This window comes from Phacochoerus africanus, chromosome 2, assembly GCF_016906955.1.
Source record: "Phacochoerus africanus isolate WHEZ1 chromosome 2, ROS_Pafr_v1, whole genome shotgun sequence".
Lineage (NCBI taxonomy): Eukaryota > Metazoa > Chordata > Mammalia > Artiodactyla > Suidae > Phacochoerus > Phacochoerus africanus.
The window spans coordinates 169915835-169934184 of record NC_062545.1 but is presented as its reverse complement, the minus strand read 5'-3'; the positions used below and the strand labels follow the sequence as shown (position 1 = coordinate 169934184).

Below are 18350 nucleotides of genomic sequence, written 5' to 3'. Positions count from 1 at the left end.
TGTGACCTTGGGTAAGTCACTGCCTCTCTCCAAGCCTTGGGAGGGCCTCATGGGGAAAATGGGGATAGTGGTACTTTGCAGGGTTGTTCTGACAATCAAATAGAACATTGAAGCAGTCTGTCCTGTGTGAAGCCCCAGGCCTGAGGTGGTTCCCCTCCTGGGGCTGAGGTGTGCCGTCCCCGACGCTCTGCCACTTTCCCATCTCGTTTCTGTTCCTGAGTTCAGCTGCCCCTGAGCACTCATCTCCCTTCCCCAGACTCCTTGGTGCTAAAGAAGATTCCGTACACTCATCCATCTCAGGTCTGAGAACAGCCTCTCCCAGTGGCTCAACAGACCCACAGTGGGAGAGGTCGGTGCTCGCTCTGCAATCGGCCTTGGCCCACTGGGCTCCTGCAGCCCACTCGCCTTTGCCTCTGGGACCACGTCTTCAATTCTGCTCTTCTGGTTTGCCTCATACCAGTCTTCTTTCTGTTTTAACCAAATGTGAAAAGCAAACCCAGGGTGTGCAAGGACTCTTCCAGGCCATGACTCAGAGGGCCAGAAGCAGATCCTGATAAGGACCCCTTGTCCTGACTCCCCTCTGGTTGCCGAATCATCTCATTGCCCCTTAAAGGGCTTGGATGGTGGCCTCAGGCAAGGGTGGGGACCCTGGATCTCCCTGAGAGAGAGGTTCTTCAGTGAGGATCTTCTCTTGGGTCACAGAGATGGTCAGGGAGCAGGTCCTAAGGTTCGGACAGGTTCCTCAGTAGGAGATGGCCACCCTGGGTGGTCACACAGGTGGCAGAGAGCACGTTGGAGCCCAAGAGGGAGGCGCGGTGTGGGTGAGAGAGAGAAAGATGGGAGAGTGAGAACTTGGGATTTATCTGCCATCAGTTTTCAGACTGTCAGCAGCTTCCCACACTCCTGGCCAGCTGTCCTGGCTCTCACAGAGCAGGGATGTGTGGCCCTGTCCCACATCTGCCTCCCTACCTGCTGGTCGGCCCCACCCAGGAGGCTGCCACCCTGGGTCTTCCACAGCCTGGACCTGGAACCTATGTTTTGGTGCTGAGAGCACACCCCATGTCCTTTTTGACCTCTAAGCCTCCAACAAGCTCCCCCCTTGGTTTGTCTTTGGGAACTGGAGGGAGGCAGCCTGGACCCAGCCCTCCTCTCCATTCCAAGCCCTGCTGGATTCCTGTCCACATCTCCTCCCCATCTCCCTCCAGGGTTTTTGACAGGCTCAGAGCACAGCCCTCTGCCCCTGCAGAAGGATCTTCCTGAAAAAACGTTGCCCCAAGGGCCAAAAGGAAATATAGAAAAACACTCTCAATTGTTACCTTTGGGCAATGGGATTATAAGTGGGTTGTTTTGAGTGTTATGTTTTTCCCCCTACTTTTTTGGGTAGTTTCCAAACTTTAAAAATGCCAGAGTCTTGACCTGGCTTAGTGGCTAACGAACCCATTGAGGATGCAGGTTCGATCCCTGGCCTTGCTCAGTAGGTTAAGGATCCGGTGTTGCCGTGAACTGTGGTGCAGGTGGCAGATGTGGCTTGGATCTGGCATTGCTGTGGTTGTGGTATAGGCCAGTGGCTACAGCTCTGATTTGACCCCCAGCCTGGGAACCTCCATGTGCTGCCAGTGCGGCCCCAAAAAGCCAAAAAAAAAAAAAAAAGCCTGTTCTGAAAGTAGACAATTTAAGAGAAGCACAATTCCCAGCATGTTTACTCTCCCACTTCAGATCTGAAAGTGATGCTCTGTGGCCCACTTGACACACAATTGTGGAGAACCTACTGAGCACTGGGACCCAGGAGGACCACACGGAAGACCAGCCTTATGACTGGCAAGTGTTGCTGTCAGTTGGTGCATTCAGAGGCTTCTGGAAGATGCCCCTGTTAAAAGAAAAACTCTCCAATTGCCAAATGGGACCATGCCAGGACTGGTCACTCCGCCCAGCCCCTCAGGAACTCACACCTGAGGTACAGAGGCTGCAAGAGAAGTGGTTTGGCTGAGCTGTGAGACTTGGGTACGGGCAGCCCTGCATGGGGCTTTTCCACCAGACTATGGAAAAGCGTCCTCTCCTCCACACCATGGAGCAGCCTGGCCTTCTCAGCTTCCCGGGTATCAGCCATGCTAGACGGAGGAACAGCAGGGCACCCCAGGGGCACTGACTGCCAGCCTCAGTGGGGATTGGCAAGGACTAAAGACAAAGGCAGTTACTTGGCGGATATGGTGGAGGCCAGGAGGAGTGACCCTCTTTACCACACAGGGGACCCGCCGTGCTTGTTTGGAGGTGCACACAGAAAAGCCCTGGGCCTCCTTGGAAATACTTGGCAGCACAGACTTCCCAGAGACTGGCCGTGCTGTTTTGCGGACAAGGGCACAGGAGCCAGCACCATCCGTGATTATAGACATGCAAGCCCATTTTAACTCTCCGACGAAGGGTATATAGGCCAGCAGGGTGCGTCTCAAGGGTTGTTTCCCTACCCGCCTCCTCCCCTGCTGTAGCTCTTCGGGGTTGAGGACCATGGCTGACCCTGTCCCGTGTCTCACTGTCCCTTGCTTGTGTCCTGTAGCCAGAAAGGTGCAGGAGACAGAGCCTTTCCAAAGAGCAAATGTGAATGGAGCATTGGGGTGAAGAGTACAGGTCTTTGAGCCATTTATGAAGGAGGGAAGAATCCCGAATGGCAGCTGGGGGCCACCCCTGGGGGACCACCAGACTCAAGGCTGGGCTTCTGCCGCAGAGTCTTCAAAGGCTCCCAGAAGAAGGAGGCAGCCCCCCAGGGAGGACCTTTCCTAGGTCAGGATTCAAATGCAGGTTCAATCTGGGTCCAAAGCTTGCTTGCTTAATCCGTCCCATCTTCCTTTCCAGCACTCATGGAATTTCCAGTCCCCGGGCAAGTGGCCTTGGCTTTGTTGATTTCTCCACTGGCTGTGTAGCAGTCACGATTCTTCACCTCTGCTGTCTCTGTCACCTCCCCCATGTCTGCCGCATACATACCTCTGCCTTTTACAGTTATTCCTGACCGCCCGCCCGTAGTCAGACCCTGATGTGAACATGAGATCCTTCTCCTGGGCCAACTACTAAACCCTACTGTGCAGTCTCCACTCCTGGGGAGCTTGTCTTGGAGCCTGGAGCAGGTTCCCCTGAAAGGCAAGCACATGGTGAAGGCTGGGGGAAAGTGCTCTGAACTTCTGGTGCCTGTTCGCTCAGATGTTTCCCATTTTGAGAGTATATAAAAGAGCAAAATGGGCTCAAGAGCCAACATTTGTGCTACAAAAACATGTCATATCAACAACAGCAACCTTTTTCCCCAGAGAAAATTAGGTTGTATATATGTGTGTTTTTTTCTTTCTTTTTTTTTTTTTTTTTCCGGGGGTGGAAGTGTTGCATTTTAATGCCTGATTTTGGCACTTGGTGCAGAAAAATAATTGAGATGCCAATGGCCAAATTTTCCTCCATTCCGTCTCAGAAAACTCAAGTTTATGTTTAAATTTCTTACAGCAGAGTTATATACACAGTACATGAGGGCGGCTGTTCAAAATGTACACATTTATAGCTCCACTGTATTTTTTTTCCCCTTTGCAAAGGAGAACTGAGACATAAACACCACCCCCGTCTGACTGCACACAAGGTATGTATGTATGTGACAAAAATAAATCCCCCGGGATTTCTTCAGCCAGGCTTCATGCACACAGGCACGACACACGCCAGTGCAGATTGCCAACAGGTGTGGCTCAGGGGGAGGACTGCACAGAAGGTGGTGGAAAGATGGCAGAGGGGGCGCATGCACCACCTTTCTCTCCCACAACTTGGCCCTGTCTCCCTCCTGGACCAAGTGTGAGAGGCATGGTCGCTGGCGTGTGGCCAAAATGTGGGCTTCTGGGCAGTGCTACAGCTCTAAGAGTGGCCTCTGTAGGAGAGAAAAGGGGACATACATGTCCTTCCGAGTTTGGGAAGCTGGGATAGCCACTCTGGGGAAAGGCCCGATGTACACCTCACTGTCCAGTGGTTAAGAAACCAGCTGTTTGGGGACCCTGTGGAAGCGAGGGTGATGTGTATTGGGGTGTTTGAGAAGTCCGGTGTGTTTCTGAACCCCATGAGGTATAACAGAAAGGCAATGTCTTCCTGTTTCACAGGTGAGTACCAGAGAGGCTGAGTCACTGGGCCATGGTCACACAGCAGCCAGAGGTAGAAAAGAGCTCTGAAACTCTCTGGAGCAAAGGCAACAGATGCTGAGGAAAATTTGAGGGGAGTGGCATGGGTGCAGGACAACTTGAGGGACTGAGCAAGTCTTGCCTCACCCATTTGCAGGCATGAAATTCTTTGGGGCAGAGTCAACCATTGGGTTTTGATAAAATTTCCCAAAAGTGGTATATTCCTGGGATACATAAAGTGTGTCCAGAGAAGTTTGAGAAATGCTGATTTACCCTCTATACCCACTTTGGTAAGAGTTTTCATCATGAATGCATGTTGCATTTTGTCAGATGCTTTTTCTGCATCTATTGAGATGATCATGTGGTTTTTGAATTTTCTTTTGTTGATGTGGTGTATGACATTGATTGATTTGCATATGTTGAACCATCCTTGTGAACCTGGGATGAATCCCACTTGGTTGTGGTGTATGATCTTTTTTATATATTGTTGGATTCGGTTGGCTTAAATTTCGTTGAGAATTTTTCATCTATATTCATCAAAGATACTGGTGTATAATTTTCTTTTTTGGTGTATCTTTGTCTCGTTTTGGTATTAGGATGATGGTGGCTTCATAGAATGTCTCTTGGAATGTTCATTCTTCTTCAGTCTTTTAGAAAAGTTTAAGAAGTATGAGTATAAATTCTTCTTTGTATATTTGGTAGAATTCGCCTGTGAAGCCATCTGGTCCTGGACTTTTGTTTGTAGGGAATGTTTTTATTACATATTCAATTTTATATCTAGTGATTGGTCTGTTCATTTGATCTGTTTCTTCTTGATTCAATTTTGGCAGGCTGTATGTCTCTAGAAAGTTGTCCATTTATTCTAAGTTGTCCAATTTGTTGGCATATAATTGGTCATAGTATTCTCTTAAATCTTTTTTTTAATTTCTGCAGTATCCATTGAGATTTCTCCTTTTTCATTTCTTATTTTGTTTATTTTGGTTTTTTCTCTCCTCTTCTTGGTCAATCTGGACAGAGGGTTTGTCAGTTTTGTTTACCCTTTCAAGGACCAGCTCTTTGTTTTATTGTTTTTTTTCTATTGGTTTTCAAATTTCTATTTTATTGATTTCCTCTCTGACATTTATGATTTCCTTTCTTCTGCTGACTTTATGTTTTGTTTGTTCCTTTTCTAATTCTTTTAGATAGTGGTTAAATTGTCGATTTGAAATTTTTCTTCTTTTTTTTTTTTTTTTTTTTTGCTTTTTAGGGCTGCACCTGTGGCATCTGGAGGTTCCCAGGCTAGGGGTCTAATTGGAGCTACAGCCATGGCAGTGCCAGATCCAAGCTGCATGACCTACACCACAACTCATGGCAACACCAGACCCTTAACCCACTGAGCAAGACCAGGGATTGAAACCACAACCTCATGGTTCCTAGTCAGATTCGTTTCCACTGAGCCATGATGGAAGGCCTGTATCACTATGAATTTCCCTCTAAGCACTGCTTTTGTGGCATCTCATAGATTTTGAATTGTGCCTTCATTATCATTTGTTTTGAGGTATTTTTAAATTTCTTTTTTTTATTTCCTCATTGACCCATTGGTTTTTTAGTGGCATGTTGTTGTCTTTTTTTTTTTTTTTTTTTTTAGGGCTGCACCTTTGGCATATGAAGTGTTCCAGGCTAGGGGTCTAATCGGAGCTGTAGCTGCTGCCGCAGCCACAGCACTGCCAGATCCTACCCGAATCTGCAACCTACACCATAGCTCATGGCAATGCCAGATCCTTAACCCACTGAGCAAAGCCAGGGATCAAACCCGAGTCCTCACAGTTACTAGTCAGATTCGTTTCCTCTGAGCCACAATGGGAAGTCCAGTAGCATGTTGTTTAGTCTCCAAGTAGTCAGTTTTTCCTCATTTCTTTTCCTGTGGTTGATGTGTAGTTTCACACCATTGTGGTCAGAGAAGATACTTGAAATAACTTCCATACTCTTAAATTTGTTGAGGTTAGTTTTGTGCCCCAGTATGTGGTCAATCCTTGAGAATGTTCCACGTGCACTTGAAAAGAATGTATGGTCTGATTTTTTTTGGATGTAATGTTCTGAAAATGTCAATTAAGTCTTTTCTATTGTGTCATTAGCATCTCCATTGCCTTATAGATTTTCTGTCTAGAGGATCTGTCCATTGATGTGAGTGGGGTGTTAAAGTCTCCTGCTATTATTGTATTCCCATCAATTTCTCCTTTTACGTCTGATAGTATTTGTTGTAGATATCTGGGTGCTCCTATACTAGGGGCATATATATTGACGATTGTAATATCCTCTTCTTGAATGGGTCCTTTTATCATTAAATAGTGTCCTTCTTTGACTTTCTTTATGGCCTTCATTTTAAAGTCTATTTTGTCTGATATGAGTATTGCAACTCCTGCTTTCCTGTCTTTTCCATGGCATGAAATATCTTTTCCCATCCCCTCACTTTCAATTTATATGTGTCCTTTGCCCTAAGGTGAGTCTCTTGCAGACAGCATTTTGTAGGCTCTTGCTTTTTTATCCAATCTGCTGCTCTATGTCTTTTGATTGGAGCATTCAGTCTATTAGCATTTAAGGTAATTATTGATAAATATGTATTTATTGCCATTTTAAACATTGTTTTCCAGTGATTCTAAGTTTCTCCTTTGTTTCTTTCTTCTTCTTTTTTTTTTGGTTAGATGATTTCCTTTTATTTTATGCTTGTGTCCTCTTTTTAGTTTTTGCAGATATAATGCTTGGTTTTGATTTGTGGTTGCCCTGTTTTTCAAGTATGTTAACCCCTTCCTATATCTGCTTGCTCTAGCCTATTAGTCATATAGGCTCAAACACATTCTAAAAAGAGTCTAGATTTTCTTACTTTCCTTCCCCACATTCTGCGATTTTGAAGTCCTTTTTTAATATCTTCATGTTTGTCCTTTTGCTGTTCCTTGTGTTTATTGTCACTTTTACAATAGTTTTTTTTTTTCCTTTTAGATCTGTATACTGGCTTATTTAAGTGATTGCTTTCAAATTGTGATTTCCTCCATCCTATTCCTTCATACTTGTTTTTTATTTAGAGAAGCCCTTTCAGGATTTCTTTTAGAATGGGTTTTAGTATTGCTCTACTCTTAGTTTTTGTTTGTTGGAGAAATTCTTTATTTCTCCTTCTATTTTAAATGATATTCTTGCTGGGTAGAGTATTCTAGGCTGCAAATTTTTCCCTTTTATAACTCTGAATATATCTCGCCACTCTCTTCTGGCCTGTAGTGTTTAGTAGAGAAATCAGCTGATAGTCTTATGGAGGTTCCCTTATAATTAATGCTTTGTGTTTCTCTTGCTGCCTTTAAATCCCTATTCATGACTGACCCACAGAAAATATAGTGCTTAATGGAGGAAAGACTTCCTGCTAAAATCTGGAATAAGACGAGGATGCCCCACTCTTACCACTTTTATTCAGCATAGTCCTAGACACAGAAATCAAACAAACAAAAGAAATAAAAGGTATCCAAATTGGAAAAGAAGAGGTAAAATTGTTACTTTGTGCAATGACATGATACTATATATAGAAAACCCTAAGGACTCCATGCAAAAACTACTCAAACTGATCAACAAATTCAGCAAAGTAGCAGGATACAAGATTAATATTCAGAAATGGGTTTCATTTCTGTATACTAACAATGAAATATTAGCAAAGGAATACAAAAGGAGAAAACCTTTTAAAATCACACCCCCCCAAAATTAAATACCTAGGAATAAACTTTACTAAGGAGGTGAAAGACTTATATACTTAGAACTATAGAACATTAATCAAGGAAATTAAACAGGATTCAAAGAAATGGGAAGATACCCTATGCTCCTGGGTTGGGAGAATTAGTATCATTAAAACATCGCCATACTACCCAAAGCAGTCTACAGATTCAGTGCAATCCCTATCAAATTACCCATGACAGTTTTCACAGAACTACAACAAACAACCTCAAAATTTATATGGAACTGTAAAAGACCTAGAATTGCCAAAGCAATCCTGAGGAAGAAAAACCAAGCAGGAAGCATAACTCTCCCAGACTTCAGGCACTATTACAAAGCCGCAATCATCAAGACGGTGTGGTACTGTTACCAAAACAGACATACAGACCAATGGAACAGAATAGAGAACTCAGAAATAAACCCAGATACCTACGGTCAATTAATCTTCGACAAAGGAGGCAAGAATGTTAAATGGGAAAAAGACAGTCTTGAAAAGAAATACAAAAAGAGAATACCTTTTAAAATAGCACCCCCCAAAATTAAATACCTAGGAAAAAACCTTACTAAGGAGGTGAAAGCAAGTGGTGCTGGGAAAACTGAACAGCTGCATGTAAATCAGTGAAATTGGAACACATCCTCACACCATGCACAAAAATAAACTCAAAATGGCTTAAAGACTGAAACATAAGACAAGACACCATCGAACTTCTAGAAGAGAACATAGGCAAAACATTCTCTGACATCAACCATATTAATGTTTTTTTAGGTCAATCCCCCAAGGCAACAGAAATAAAAGCAAAAAAAAAAAAAAACCAAAAACCCAATGGGACCTAATCAAACTGACAAGCTTTTGCACAGCAAAGGAAACCATAAAAAAGAAAAAAAAGACAACCTACAGAATGGGACAAAATAGGTGCAAAAGATGCAACTGACAAGGGCTTAATCTATAAAATATACAAACAACTTATACAACTCAACAGCCAAGAAACCAACAACCCAATTAAAAAATGGGCAGAAGACCTGAATAGACATTTCTCCGAAGAAAACATGCAGATGGCTGACAAGCACATGAAAAAATGCTCAACATCACTAATTATCAGAGAAATGCAAATCAAAACTACAATGAGGTATCACCTCACTCCTGTCAGAATGGGAATTAGTAAGTCTACAAATAACGAATGCTGGAGAGGGTGTGGAGAAAGGGTACCCTTGGTGGGAATGTAAATTGGTACAACCACTATGGGAAACAGTATGGAGGTACCTCAGAAAACTAAATATAGAGCTACCATATGACCTAGCAATCCCACTCTTGGGCATGTATCTGGACAAAACTTTCCTTGAAAAAGATACATGCACCCATATGTTCATTGCAGCACTATTCACAATAGCCATGACATGGAAACAACCTAAATGTCCATCCACAGATGAATGGATTCAGAAGATGTGATATATACACAATGGAATACTACTCAGCTATAAAAAAGAACAAAATAATGCCATTTGCAGCAACATGGATAGGACTAGACACTCTCATACTAAGTGAAGTAAGTCAGAAAGAGAAAGACAAATACCATATGATATCACCAACATCTGGAATATAAAATGCAGCACAAATTAACCTTTCCACAGAAAAGAAGTTCATGGATTTGGAGAAAAGGCTTGTGGTTGCCAAGGGGGAAGCGGTGGGAGTGGGATGGACTGGGAGTCTGGGTTTAATAGATGCAAACTATTACCTTTGACATAGATAAGCAATGAGATTCTGCTGTATAGCACAGGGAACTATATCTAGTCACTTGTGATGGAACATGATGGAGGATAATGTGAGAAAAAGAATGTATGTATATGTATGACTGGGTCACTTTGCTGTACAGCAAAAATTGAAAGAACACTGTAAACCAGCTCTAATAGAAAAAAACCATAAATGTGAAGAAAAAATAAAAAAATAAAACTTTAAATAAATGTAGAATTTTCTACCTTGCAGGACTTCTCAGAGCCTTTAACATGCTAATGATCCAAGGTGGGATGGGGCAGGGCTTCTAGCCTCCAGGAGTTCCCAACCCTACTGACCAGGAAGGCATTTTCATCAAGCCCTCACTAGACCTCTGTAGACATACATTTGGTGAAAAATGCTGGATTGGGCCAGTGATGAGTTTAGAAAGGTATATTTTCTTGGGGAAAAGTAAAATACTAATATTGGTTAAATCCTTTTACCTGCAAAGTGGTTCGTAAAAACTAGCTTAAATTATCTAGAGGGCTCAGAGGAAATGGGACACAGAAAAGGTAATTTTTGATTAGAAGAAGAGCAGAGGGAAGTGAAACCACCTTAAATCCAATTTGAGAAAAGCTTATTCAAATGTGTTGCTGAAAAAAAACAAAAGAGGTTTCGTGTTTTGTAGAGGTTAGATTTGGCACCAGGAACACTTAGGCTGAGTTGTGAAAGCTGCTGATCCATCACTCTAGGAACCCATGTCCTCTGTGCAAGCAGTAGGCCAGAGGCATCCTGGGAAACACCTGTTAGCTGCAAGTGGGGGAGGGGGAACTGGGAGCTGAGTTGATCATTTTTAAGAGAAGAGAGATTTCTACTTTATTCGGGAAAAATAAAATTCTTTTGTGTTCGTTTTTGTGTGGTGCTGTAATGTGAGAACACATTTCTGCTCCTTGGAAGGATTTTTTAAAAAATGAAACCCTAACATTCTAGCTCCCAAGGGCAGGGGCTGGATCTTGGGCACCCCCGTTGCCTACCTCCTAGTTTAGGGGTGAGAGCCTAAGGGAAATAGTACCGCTGAACTGGACATTTGACTCCTGTGCTTTTGAGATGGGATTCTAAGTGTAAAAAAAAAAAAGTAAGCAAACCTCAGTTTGCACACAGTTTTTTCTTGCAGGATTGTCTTATTCGTGTGGCCCTGTCCAGACAGAGCCCAAGGTTGGGGGAGGTGACCTGGGGGTCTGTGCCTGCCTCAGCTTCTCTGCAGCTGGGTGGCCACAGGCACCACAGTCTCTTAACCTCTCTGAGCTCAAGTTTCCGCCCCATAACATAGGGATCCTAAAAGCTGCCTTGCTTGTCTTTCAGGTGGTAGAAGCATTAAAGGAGAGATGGAATAAACACAGTTTGTAAAATTAAGATGCCATACAAATACCAGTTTTTATTACATGACAGAATTTAAGCGATGTCAGGAAGGCCTCTTTCCTACCTAGAAATATCTTTTGTCAAGGCTTGTCAAGGGGCCTGAAATTGTATCATTAGAAATACATTCCCTAGGATGTTAAAGGCTTTTAGATCTTTAAGACATTTTCACTAAAATGCATTTGGGAGACATCAATATGAAGCCATTATCTCCTAGTCCCTGAGAGCATGGCTGAAGAGATGGACTTCTCCAGGCTGGCAGCAAACCAGCGGAGGGGGTGGGGAAGCGATAAAGAGAAGTTGGTGTTCCGGGAAGGGGTCCCCAAGAGTGCTGTAGAGCGGCGCTTCTTACCCTTGATGCCGCCCACGACCTGGGGATGGAGAATGCAGATTCTGATTCAGGGGACAGGACAGGGGCCTGAGAACCCGAATTTCTCACAGGCGTCCCGGTGATGCCGATACTGCTAGTCTGCAGTCCCCTTTTAGGGTACAAGTATAATAATACTGAAAATAACTAACAGCAAGCTCAAGTCTCCCAAGAACACCTGGCTTTGGTCGAAGGCGGTTTGGGGAGGAGTTTCGGCAAAAAGCAGTGCTCCCTTGTGAGAGGAGAGTGGCTGACACAGGGGTGCTGTTTGTTCATCGGGATCTTCAGTTTTGTGTGAACATGGTTAGTGAGCTGTACTCTTAAGAACTGTTATGACATGTGTGCAAGGTGGGGCCCTGGGACCTTGCTGAGCCCCACCCTTCCACGCGACAGAGTCCAGTGGGACCTAAGTCTCCGTGTTCACTCCCACCCGACTTGCCCCTCTTGCTTTGTCACCTACCCCTAGCTCTGGCTCTCTAACATGCCTCTGCACATTGAGTGGTTTGTGTATGTGTTCATGTATTTCTGTCTTACCCTTCACCTATCTCCCCCTCTTCTCTCTCCCAGTCTCTCCCTCTATTCTCCTCCCGCATCATCATCTAAGCATCGTCTCTGTGTTTCCTCCCCAGTAGCTGGTTCACGAAGGGGTGACACACCATATCCCCAGGTGATTGGTGTTTGCTCTTCCACAGTCCCAGGCACTCTTAACACTGGACGGTGAGCCCCTGAGTGCAGACGCAGGTCTTGCTGTGTTTGGAGCTCCATGGTGCAGACCAGGCAGGGACCAAGAGATTGGCCAGTTCTCCTGCTACTTCTAACAGCTGCATATAGAGATGGACGTGCAGATCTCAAGCAGGTGCCTCTGAGCCCCAGGTGTAATGTACAACGCTCCTAAGCTCTTGCTTTCTGGTTTTCCAGGTCCTAGAAGTTACCACATGGGAATGAATAAGGAAGATGCAAAATGTAGTGAAAGAGACCAGTCATCTCCCACGGTGGAGGCACAGCTGAGTATCTGAGAACACGTGATTGAAGGGTCTCTCCCACCTGCATGGCCAGGGCGTCCTTCAGGGAGAATGATGGGGGAGGGGTGATGCCAGGGGGAAGCCTGGGCCCCCAGAAGAGAATGGGCTGCATGGTACCTCTAAAGAGGGCAGCTTGTGGGGGGAACTCATTGGTTTCCCAGCATCCTGGATACATGGCACCTGGTGGGGGGAGACCTGTCCTTATGGAGAAGGTAAGGTTACAAACATTTAACGTAATAACTGACGCGCAGTGTTGGGCATGTGCTGGCTCATTATGCTATTCTATTTTTGTATAGATGACATTTGCCAAAATAAAAAGTGAAAGAGAGAAAGAGAAGAAAAATAAACATATCTTGCTTCCCATACAGCTTTCCAATTCCAATCTGACTACCCAGGAGTTCCCTTCATGGCTCAGTGGTTAACGAAACTGACTCCAATCCACAAGGATGTGGGTTTGATCCCTGGCCTCGCTCAGTGGGCTAAAGATCCATCATTGCCGAGAGCTGTGGTGTAGGTTGCAGACGTGGCTCAGATCTGGCGTTGCCGTGGCTGTGGTGTAGGCTGGCAGCTGTAGCTCCAATTCGACCCCTAGCCTGAGAACTTTCATATGCCACGAGTTCGGCCCTAAAAAGCAAAAAAAAAAAAAAAGTTCTGACTACCCATCGTTCTGTTGGTAAAGATGACTCTGACCCTGGCCACATGGTCTTGGATTACTTGGTGATTATGTTTCCCTTTGCAAATGTGGTGGCATTAAGAATGTGGCATTCAAGTTTGGATTGGCACTGCTCACAGTGTGGTATAAGGATCAGAGCTTATGTGTGAACTGAACTGTTTGTTACCAGAATACAAGAGAGTTGAGAGTAAATACTTAGAAACTTCTGTAGCCATTGACTTTTCCCTACCATCCAAGTTCATGGTCAGTGGATGGGTCTCATGAACAGGGCTTGAGGGTAGTCAAACTAGAGTGATGACGGTTATGTGGTGTGAACTGTGGCTTGATCATGCACAGTGGGACTATACATCAGGCTGTGATGGACTAGATATTTTTTAATCACGACATACAGCTCAAGTCCTTGGGACTTTCAGTGGCATCAACTAGCCCTTTAGAATCTAGTCCTGGAGAACCCCAACAAGAACAGATTTCTAGACCCATAGGGAGTAAGGCCTCCCTATGCTCTGGATTGTGTCTCCCTAGGGGGGCCTGCCCGGGCCACCTGCCCATCTTCCCTGCCCTGCCCTCACCCCTTCTCACCCAGGTTGAAAAGCAACAGATGCCGAGAGCCTGCAGGGCGGGGCGGTTTCTCTGGCTAAAGCCAGATCCCTTTGCTCCTTTTCTTTTTTCAAATTAAAATGGAGATGTGCTTCGGCTGCCTCTCCCAGATCCCTGTTTTTGGGAGGGCCTGGCAGGGACAGAGGGCCATGCAGGAGCCCCACACAAGCTGTCGAGGCTGTTCTGGAAGTGGGTAATCTCAGAAAGGATGATTTAGAGCGTGGCATGGCAAGGTTGGAGGCAGCGAGGTAGCTGTTCCCCACGGCGCTCATTAAGCTTCCATAGATTGCATTTCCTGCCTCCCCCGCTAGCCCTCCAAAGTGCCTGTTATTAATTCATAAAAACACTGCAAGCGTGATTGAGTCCGCTGATTACTGGAGCAGGCAGACACAAGAGACGGTAAAATATTCCGTGTCTCTCTATCAGGCTCTCAGGGGCTCGGGAGGAAGAAAAAAAAAAAAAAAAGAGAGAGAGAGAAAGGCAACAACATGAAGAAAGGAATATTAAAAAAAAAAAAAAAACCTGTGTTGTGAAATATTAATCAGAGCTGTTTGCCCCCGGGGGCCAAAAATATGAGGCAGCATAATCAATGTAGCAAGAGCTGCCCAGTGACACGTCTTTGAGAAGCTGATTATTGCGGGTAAACACAGCTAAATATTCTGGATCTTTGGACTGTGCCTCTGGTGTTGCTGGAGAATCCAATTCCCTTATCATCCCTCTGCAGGTGTGGCCCTGGGGGAGCACGGGAGGTGCTGGCGGGATATGGCTTCCTAGGCAGGGAGTCTCTTGGGCCCAGGGAGGAGCTGCCTCTGTTCCTTTCCAAACGCTGATCAGGAGGGGTGGGAGTAGGGGGCTGGGAGGGGGGCAGTGTTGGATGATGCCCGAAGAGATTTGTGTGAGCACGTGGGCTGGGGCCATCTTTCAGAATTGGCTCTGAACAGCTAAAGACCCAATGCTGGCCATGCCTAGGGAGCCCCAGTTCTAGAATGGCCTTCCTGAGAGTTCCCCAAAAGAGCCCAGGTTGTTTAAAGGGAACTGAGTGGTGGATTCATGGGACTCCAGCAAGGATGGAGTCTTTCCAACTAAACTCTGTGTTGGAGAGGGTTTGGTTTGTTGATTGCAGTACAGCCTCGTGGTACACCCATCATTGCATTAAGGGGTCTTCATGCCTGCCTCGAATCCCTTAGGCTCAGTGATCGGGATATGAAGCCTGCATTCAAGACTGGATGGGAAAGCTCACCTGTCAGTATGGGCTCAAGTGAATCTGGGTATCATTGAGACCTGAGGGTTGGAGCTCACCTGCACAGAGTTTGAGACTATCAGAGTGGAAATACCTTTGGAGATCAGGTGTTCCAACATCCTCATTAGACAGAGGCCCAAAGAGAGACAGTGACTTGCCCAAGGTCACACAGCAGAGACAGGTTTCTTGATGCAGAGGCTAATCTCCCAGCACACCCTTGGGAGCATGAAGAAGGAGGAGCAGGGGCAAGTGATAGAGATTGGTTTGCTTAAAGCCTTTAGGCTTAAGAAGAGCTCCCTGTCAGCTATGAGGAGCCAGATGAAAGGGGAGTGAGCTCAGAGGAAGAGACGGTGCCCCAGAATTCCTGGGTGCTAGCATCAGATCCACAACTAAATTTTTGAAGAACCTTGATTAGATCACCCCCTCTGAGCCTCAGTTTCTGCATTTGGAAAGGAGTTGGACTACACAGTGGCAAAGACCTCATCAAGTCCATGAAAGAGAACAGTATTTGAGGTGAGCTGGGGCCAGAGTCTTCTCCATGGTGAACAGAAAGTGAAGGGGGTTAAGTAAGAAACACTGGGCCAATCATAGCATCCCCCATCCTGGCACTAGGGGAGCAGCTGCCACAAAAGGACTCAGGAGGAGAATGGCCCTCTACCCCAGAGAGCTCAGAGTTACTTTGTTTTCCTCTTGGTGTTTGTTATAGAAGCTCAGAACTTCATCTCTGTTCTCCATCAGTCACAACAGCAGAGAATCCAGGCTGAGGAGGACCTAGGCAGGTGATGGCTGATTGCTTTGGTGAGTGGCTTAACTTGTGAGAAAAGTGTGCCTTCTTAGCCCCAAGAGATGGTTGCTCAAGCCAGTTGGGATGATAATGATAATTGTAACTATCATTCATTGAGTAAGTACATTATTCCTAGTCTTAAACCAGTTCTGCCCATTTTACAGAACTGGAGAGCAAGGATTAGCAAGGTTCAACAACTTTCCCCAGGTCACAGAGCTGAACAGTGGTAGAGCTGGGATTTGAACAAAACCTCTGTCTGATTCCCAAGGCCCATGACATTCCCAGTACCCCTCTCATTGATGTCAGGGGATGAAGAGGAAATGAATGTTGTCTACTATTGATTTCTTCTGAGGCCAGGAAAGTGAACTTCAGACTAGAAGGAAAAAAAGTGCTATGAGCTGGTGGCACAGCTGTGGTGGAGTGGGGAAGTCAGAACCCTGACCTTAGTTCAGTTTCCTAAGATCTATACCCTGGGTCCTGAGAGCTCCTGGCAAAGAAAATCACCAAACAGCTAGTGGTGATCTTGGGAGGATTGTGGAGATGAGAAAACTTGAATGATAATAGAAATATTATATATTCATGATCCTGATATTGATCCAGGGAGGGATTGCAGTATGAGCAATTAAATTCATGATTTATTAGCAATTGGAAAATGGCATGGTGATCATCAGGCCTCAAGATAGCTTTACAAGGAATAGCTGAGTCCTAATAAGCCATAGTAAGTCATAATAAGCTTAGTGTCAAATCAGCACTCTTTGACAAGTTTACTGAAAAGGTGATCCAAGAAACACAACAAATATAATAGATCTAAGTTTCCATAAAGTAATTGACATGGACTCTCAGGACATCCTGATGAATGAGATGGAGAAATGCAGGCAAGAACCTTAGGAAACTGAGTTTAGCATAACTCAGAGAACTTTGATTAATGCCCAGTGCCTGGTCTTGAGACACACGGAATGTTTCCCAAATGGAGTGTCAGTGTGGCTACTGCTGTGGCTGTGACTGAATAGGATCCTACCCCAGTTAGTGACCTCCCCCATCAGCTAATGTAGACAGAGAAGTCAGGTTTAATATTAACTTGAGAATAATCCTAATAGCATAATCTTTGTAAAGTCCTTCATGTACCCTCAAAATAAAATAAAAAATAATTGAACACCCATAAAAAGTTCTGAAAGGATACACAGGAGAACCCAATACCACTTGGGGGGAGGCTGGACAGACATCAAGGGGGATTCTTTCTTTGGGTGATTATTTTATAATGAGAATGTAATCAGACCTTATTTGTATGAATAGAACTAGAAGAAGAATAAAGAGTAGTCAGGCTTATCAAATATTTGGTGGGATTTGAACACCAGGTATGTTGTTGGTGTGGTGACATGGAAGGTCCCTTCCAACACTTGGCTCTGTACATCTCACCTTGGCTCCAACCCTTATTCATGGTGCTGACCTTGGACACATCCCTGCCCCTGCTCTGCCTCCACTTTCTGGAATCTTGTCCCCTCTCATAAGAGAGTCTAGTTTAGGTTCATGGTCCCCAAATGTAGCTATACATCAGAGTCACTTGATAAGCTTTTTAAAAACAAGAGACTCAGGGGTCACCCCATCTCAACAATGGATTAGGCAGCACCACTGCCCTCTCTGCAGCAGCAAAGACAGACATTTGAGCAGTCATGGCATACTAAGCACCAGGCACTGTGCTCTCCCTTTTCATGCTCATAACACTTATCCACTTGGCATATGGTTACCACCAAAGGACAAGGTCACAGAGGCTTGGGGAGGTGGGGACCTGTCCAAAGCCAGGAGGCTAGGAAGTGACCAAGTCACAATTTGGATCATTTCTTATGCAGTATGTTGTAGGAGCTCAAAGAAGAGGGTGATGATTTTTCATGGAGAAAAGATGGGTTCAGGAAGATTTCATTCAGATGTGACATTTGAGCGGAGGTTAGAAAGATGAGCACATTGTGATGTTATAGGCGGGTCTGGCAGGAGAGGTAAGGAGCAGCCTGAGGAAGATGTGAAGCTGTGCAAACAGGTACCTGGGAGGCAACAAGTGTTCTCTGGCTTAGGGTTCTGGCCTGATGGGTGGGATGGAGGCAGGGGAAGTAGCAGTGGCATCTATCTGCTCTGTCAGTGCTCCCTGGAGAACAGCCACTCAGATCTCCATCTGCCCATCAGACAACATTTCTTGACCCCCTGCTGTTTACCAAACCCTGTGCTAGGCAGTAAAGGGCCCAGGAACACAGAGAAGCTGCATTCCTCCCCCAAAAGGCTCTCAGGCAGCAGGAAGACCAGACTGTGCTTCAAAGGAACACCAAATAATGATTTAGAAAATCACTAGCAATGCAAGACAGCAACCTAAGAGATGCCATACTGCTCAGAGTTAGTGGCAAAATGAATGGGCCAGACTATACACCTTGGTTGAGGTCAGGAAGAAAGAGATGCTGCAGAACCGGCGGAACCTCAGCTGAAGGTTGGGCTATTTAGAAAAGAGGAGGGAGAGCAGAATTGTTTGCTATGCCTTGTTTAGGCCCAGAGCATGAGCAAAGGTGCTGAGGTCCGAACACAGCAGATGGCACTGGGGCCAGGCTGTGGTGTACAGATTCAGGTGTCCAGCCCTGTCCTGTGAGTGTGGCCTGGAGGACTGCTAAGCCAAGGGCTTTTGTTATGGAACTCCAAGATAA

The 18350-nt window shown here is 45.3% G+C and overlaps 1 long non-coding RNA gene across 1 annotated transcript in view; it reads left to right on the top strand.

Annotated features, from left to right (window-relative positions):
* The window catches only part of LOC125121229 (uncharacterized), a 50104-nt gene extending 37406 nt beyond the window's left edge, over window positions 1–12698 (top strand). The window contains exon 3 of the long non-coding RNA XR_007133409.1: window positions 12272–12698. This is a non-coding gene — a long non-coding RNA (uncharacterized LOC125121229). The remainder of the gene's footprint in view (window positions 1–12271) is intronic.
* The last annotated feature ends 5652 nt before the right edge of the window (window positions 12699–18350 follow it).